This window comes from Globicephala melas, chromosome 5, assembly GCF_963455315.2.
Source record: "Globicephala melas chromosome 5, mGloMel1.2, whole genome shotgun sequence".
Lineage (NCBI taxonomy): Eukaryota > Metazoa > Chordata > Mammalia > Artiodactyla > Delphinidae > Globicephala > Globicephala melas.
This window is the reverse complement of record NC_083318.1, coordinates 49,373,374-49,380,103: the sequence shown is the minus strand read 5'-3', so window position 1 is coordinate 49,380,103 and position 6,730 is coordinate 49,373,374.

The window sequence follows — 6,730 nt, the reverse complement described above, 5'->3', positions numbered from 1 at the left end:
TGGGCAATAGAGTCATTTTCACAATGTTGATTCTTCCAATCCAAGAACATGGTATATCTCTCTATCTGTTTGTACCATCTTTAATTTCTTTCATTGATGTCTTACAGTTTCCTGCATATAGGTTTTTTGTCTCCTCAGGTAGGTTTATTCCTATGTATTTTCTTTTTGTTGCAATGGTAAATAGGATTGTTCCCTTCATTTCTCTTTCAGATTTTTCATCATTAGTGTATAGGACTGCAAGAGATTTCTGGGCATTAATTTTGTATTCTGCTACTCTACCAAATTCACTAATTAGCTCTAGTAGTTTTCTGGTAGCATCTTTAGGATTCTGTATGTATAGTATCATGTCATCTGCAAATGGTGACAGTTTTACTGCTTTTCCAATTTTGATTCCTTTTAATTCTTTTTCTTCTCTGATTGCTGTGGCTAAAACTTCCAAAACTATGTTGAATAATAGTGGTGAGGGCGGGCAACCTTGTCTTGTTCCTGATCTTAGAGGAAATGTTTTCAATTTTTTACCATTGAGAATGATGTTGGCTGTGGGTTTGTCATATTTGGCCTTTATTATGTTGAGGTAGGTTCCGTCTATGCCTAGTTTTGGAGTGTGTTTATCATAAGTAGGTGTTGAATTTTGTCGAATGCTTTTTCTGCATCTATTGAGATGATCATATGGGTTTTCTCCTTCAATTTGTTAATATGGTTTATCACATTGATTGATTTGCATATACTGAAGAATCCTTGCATTCCTGGAATAAACCCCACTTGATCATGTGTGTGATCCTTTTAATGTGCTGTTGGATTCTGTTTGCTAGTATCTTGTTCAGGACTTTTGCATCTCTATTCATCAGTGATATTGGCCTGTAGTTTTCTTTCTTTGTGGCATCTTTGTTGTTGGTATCAGGGTGATGGTGGCCTTGTAGAATGAGTTTGGGAGTGTTCCTCCGTCTGCTATGTTTTGGAAGAGTTTAAGAAGGATAGGTGTTAGCTCTTCTCTAAATGTTTGATAGAATTCGCCTGTGAAGCCATCTGGTCCTGGGCTTTTGTTTGTTGGAAGATTTTTAATCACAGTTTCAATTTCAGTGCTTGTGATTGGTCTGTTCATATTTTCTATTTCTTCCTGGTTCAGTCTTGGAAGGTTGTGCTTTTCTAAGAATTTGTCCATTTCTTCCAGGTTGTCCATTTCATTGGCATAGAGTTGCTTGTAGTAGTCTCTTAGGATGCTTTGTATTTCTGTGGTGTCTGTTGTAACTTGTTCTTTATCATTTCTAATTTTATTGATTAGAGTCCTCTCCCTCTTTTTCTTGATGAGTTTGGCTAATAGTTTATCAATTTTGTTTATCTTCTCAAAGAACCAGCTTTTAGTTTTATTGATCTTTGTTATCATTTTGTTCATTTCTTTTTCACTTATTTCTGATCTGATCTTTGTGATTTCTTTCCTTTTGCTAATTGGGGGGGGTTGTTCCTCTTTCTCTAGTTGCTTTAGGTGTAAGATTAGTTTGTTTATTTGAGACTTTTCTTGTTTCTTAAGGTTGGATTGTATTTCTATAAACTTCCCTCTTAGAACTCCTTTTGCTGTATCCCATAGGTTTGGGGTCATCGTGTTTTCATTGTCATTTGTTTCTAGGTATTTTTTGATTTCCTCTCTGATTTCTCCAGTGATCTCTTGGTTATTTAGTAGTGTACTGTTTAGCGTCCGTGTGTTTGTATTTTTTACAGTTTTTTTCCCTTAATTGATATCTAGTCTCATAGCATTGTGGTTGGAAAAGATACTTGATATGATTTCAACTTCTTAAATTTACAAAGGCTTGATTTGTGACCCAAGATATAATCTATCCAGGAGAATGGTCCATGAGCACTTCAGAAGAAAATGTATTCTGTTGTTTTTGGATGGAATGTCCTATAAATATCAAATAAGTCCATCTTATTTAATGTGTTATTTAAAGCTTCTGTTTCCTTATTTTCATTTTGGATGACCTGTCCACTGGTGAAAGTGGATTGTTAAAGTCCCCTATATGATTTTGTTACTGTTGCTTTCCCTGTTTATGGCTGTTAGCATTTGCCTTATGTACTGAGGTGCTCCTATGTTGGGTGCAAAAATATTTATAATTGTTATATTTTCTTCCTGGATTGATCCCTTGATCATTATGTACTGTCCTTCTTTGTCTTTTGTAATAGTCTTTATTTTAAAGTCTATTTTGTCTGATATGAGAATTGCTACTCCAGCTTTCTTTTGATTTCCATTTGCATGGACTATCTTTTTCCATCCCCTCACTTTCAGTCTGTATGTGTCCCTAGGTCTGATGTGGGTCTCTTGTAGACACCATATGTACGGGTCTTGTTTTTGTATCCATTCAGGCAGTCTATGTCTTTTGGTTGGAGCATTTAATCCATTTACTTAAGGTAGTTACTTACGGTAATTATCGATATGTATGTTCCTATTACCATTTTCTTAATTGTTTTGAGTTTGTTATTGTAGGTCTTTTCCTTCTCTTGTGTTTCCTGTCTAGAGAAGTTCCTTTAGCATTTGTTGTAAAGCTGGTTTGCTGGTGCTTAATTCTCTTAACTTTTACTTGTCCTTAAATATTTTAATTTCTCCATCAAATCTGAATTAGCTCCTTGCTGGGTAGAGTAATCTTGGTTGTAGTTTTTTCCCTTTCATCACTTTAAATATGTCCTGCCACTCCTTTCTGGCTTGCAGAGTTTCTGCTGAAAGATCAGCTGTTAACCTTATGGGGATTCCCTTCTATGTTATTTGTTGCTTTTCCCTTGCTGCTTTTAATATTTATTCTTTGTATTCAATTTTTGATAGTTTGATTAATATGTGTCTTGGTGTGTTTCTCCTTGGATTTATCCTTTATGGGACTCTCTGAACTTCCTGGACTTGATTATTTCCTTTCCCATGTTAGGGAAGCTTTTGACTATAATCTCTTCAAATATTTTCTCAGACCCTTTCTTTTTCTCTTCTTCTTCTGGGACCCCTATAATTTGAATGTTGGTGTGTTTAATGTTGTCCCAGAGGTCTCTGAGACTGTCCTCAATTCTTTTCATTCTTTTTTCTTTATTCTGCTCTGTGGTAGTTATTTCCACTATTTTATCTTCCAGGTCACTTTTCCAGTCTTCTGCCACAGTTATTCTGCTATTGAGTCCTTCTAGAGAATTTTACATTTCATTTATTGTGTTCTTCATCATTGTTTGTTTGCTCTTTAGTTCTTTTAGGTCCTTGTTAAACATTTCTTGGATTTTCTCCATTGTATTTCTGAGATTTTGGATCATCTTTACTATCATTACTCAGAATTCTTTTTCAGGTAGACTGCCTATTTCCTCTTCATTTGTTTGTTCTGGTGGGTTTTTACCTTGCTCCTTCATCTGCTACATATTTCTCTGTCTTCTCATTTTGTTAAACTTACTGTGTTTGGGATCTCCTTTTTACATGCTAGCAGTTCATAGTTCCCGTTGTTTTTGGTGTCTGCCCCCAGTGGATAAGGTTGATTCAGTGACTTGTGTAGCCTTGCTGGTGGAGGGGACTAGTGCCTGTGTTCTGGTGGGTAGGTGCTGGATCTTGTCTTTGGGGTGGGCAGGACTGTGTCCAGTTTTGTGTTTTGGGGGTGTCTGTGAACTTAGTATGATTTTAGGCAGCCTCTCTGCTAATGGGTGGGGTCATGTCCCTGTCTTGCTAGTTGTTTGGCATGGGGCATCCAGCACTGGAGCTTGCTGTTGGTTGGGTGGATCTGGGTCTTAGCATTGAGATGGAGATCTCTGGCAGAGCTCCGCCAATTGATATTACTTTGTGCTGTGAGGTCTCTGGTGGTCCAATGTCCTGAACTCAGCTCTCCCACCTCAGAAGCTCAGGCCTGACACCAGGCCAGAGCACCAAAACCCTGTCAGCCACATGGCTCAGAAGAAGAGCGAGAAAAAAAGACTGGAAAATAATAAATTAAAATTTATTTAAATAAAACAATTTTTAATTAATAATAACAAATAATAAAAGAGAGCAACCAAACCAATAAACAAATCCACCAGTGATAAGAAGCGCTAAAAGCTATACTAAGATAAACATAAAAATCAGAAACAAATCATTCACAGACAGCAAACCCTATTCTACAGTTGCTCCTAAAGTCCACCGCCTCCATTTTGGGATGATTCGTTGTCTGTTCAGGTATTCCACAGATGCAGGGTACATCAAGTTGATTGTGGGAATTTAATCCACTGCTCCTGAGGCTGCTGGGAGAAATTTCCCTTTCTCTTCTTTGTTCTTAGAGCTCCTGGGGTTTGGCTTTGGTTTTGGCCCCACCTCTGCATGTAGGTCACCCTTAGGCATCTGTTCCCCGCCCAGAAAATAGGGGGTTAAAGCAGCAGCTGATTAGGGGGCTCTTGCTCACTCATGCCCAGGGGAGGGAAGGGTACGGTAGTCCTAATTGGAATGCGGGGCAAGCCTGCAGCAGCAGAGACCAACATAACATTGCAACAGCCTGAGGCACGCCGTGTGTTCTCCGAGGGAAGTAGTCCCTGGATCACAGGACCCTGGCAGTGGCGGGCTACACCAGCTCCATTTGGTGGCGGGTGGTGGTGGGGTGTGGATAGTGACCTATGCTTGCACACAGGATTCTTGGTGGCTGCAGTAGCTGCATTAACGTTTCATGACTGTCTCTGGTGTCCAAGCTGATAGCTGTGGCTCACGCCCGTCTCTGGAGCTCATTTAGGCGGTGCTCTGCCTTCTGTGGGCAGACAGGGAAGGAATCCCCTCTCCTTGTGCGCCTTGAAACAACAGTCTCTTGCCTCTCAGGCAGGTCCAGACATTTTCCTGGACTCCCTCCAGGCTAGCTGTGGTGCACTAGCTCCCTTCAGGCTGTGTTCATGCAGCCAACCCCTGTCCTCTCCCTGGGATTCGTACTCCAAAGCCTGAGTCTCAGCTCTCAGCCCCCACCTGTCCCGGTGGGTGAGCAGACAAGCCTCTCAGGCTGGTGAGTGCTAGTTGGCACCAATGCTCTGTGCAGGAATCTCTCCGCTTTGCCCTCTGCACCCCTATTGCTGTGCTCTCTTCCGTGGCTCCAAAGCTTCCCCCCCCCCACCCCCCGTCTCTGCCAGTGAAAGGTCTTCCTAGTGTGTGGAAACTTTTCCTTCTTCACAGCTCCCTCCCAGAGGTGCAGATTCTGTCCCTATTCTTTTGTTTCTGTTTTTCCTTTTTTCTTTTCCGCTACTCAGGTATGTGGGTATTTTCTTGCCTTTTGGGAAGTCTGAGGTCTTCTGCCAGCGTTCAGTAGGTGTTCTGTAGGAGTTGTTCCACATGTAGATGTATTTCTGATGTATTTGTGGGGAGGAAGGTGATCTCCACATCTTACTCCTCTGCCATCTTGAAGGTCCCCCACCTACGGCAATTTTAATTTACAGGGCTAATTAGAGAAGCACCTTTGGTTTGATCCATCTCTTGGGACAAAGAGCAGGCCTTTCAAATGCAGCAGAGATCTGCGGAGGCCACAGCACTGTGAGGCAGCCAAGCCACTGATGCTAGATTGTTTGTTTCACTTGGTAGACCAGATGTGACAGATCGTTTTATTTACAGCAAGAATATTAATTTTCTAGTTTTGGTAACAAAAATACAATGCTCATTTGTATTGTTGTAAAACTTGTAAATATGCGCTGCAGGATAAGTAGTATTCAAAGCAACATCCTAATTAAAAGGAAAACTCAGTTGTTTTGCAAGATAATATAAGGAGGGCACATAAACTGTAAATAAGATGCATGGTAAAAATGAAAAAGACAGGCTGGATAGGAGAAGAATGAAAAAAGATTTGGAAATGTGCTTTTAAAATGAACACAAATTGTGAGATAATGTTTCATTAAACAACGAAAATAACAGACGAGTGGCAACGATGTAATAGAAATTCCTATGTATACCATTTTAATTTTAATATAATTTTCCCCAGTGCATCCACGTTTATTGAACTACTATGACAGTTTCTTTCTCACCCTGTCCAAAGTTACTGAGAGAATGTACTTTGCTGTAAATAATTCCCTGATTATGAACATGAAAACAATCCAGAAACTGACCACAGTGTTTTTTAAAAATGGCAGAGCATCCGCTCGGGGCCAAAGCCTTAAGAGAATGGCAAAGTATGTTCCATTTCCTCAGGCAAGCAGAAGGAGAATATAGAAAACCACCTTCCCTATGTCTTCCTGCATAAAGTAACTCCACACACTTGTTTCTTTTTTACTTTTTAAAAAATGCAGAGAAGACTTCGATGACACCATAGTCTACACTGTGCTGGCCATAACAGAGCTGATGCCAAGGAGGTGCCAGGTCCAGTAAACAAGCATTGATGTGACTTGAGGAAGATGCACATCAGTGCAGCCTCAGTTTCTCAGTCTGAAAAATGGGGTGATAATACTTACCTCTTCTCTTCAAGCCGGATACACACATGAAAGTTTAGTAAATACTACTTAAATATGGATGTGAGGGCACAAAGTCCACATATGTGGAAGATGTGATGGAGTGAAGACAGGAAGTCCAGAGGGAGCCCTATATCTTACTGACCCCCACTGAGGAAGCTGAGTAAAATGTCCAAGGCCAAGCAACCTCACATACACCTCAGGCATTTCAACCACCGAGGTAAGAAATCCTCCCCTCCTTTGCTTACACTCATGTAAGTCAATTAACTCATGTATTTATTTATTGGCTGTCATCAATGTTCTGACGGATCCTTAATTTTTTTATATAAATTTATTTATTATT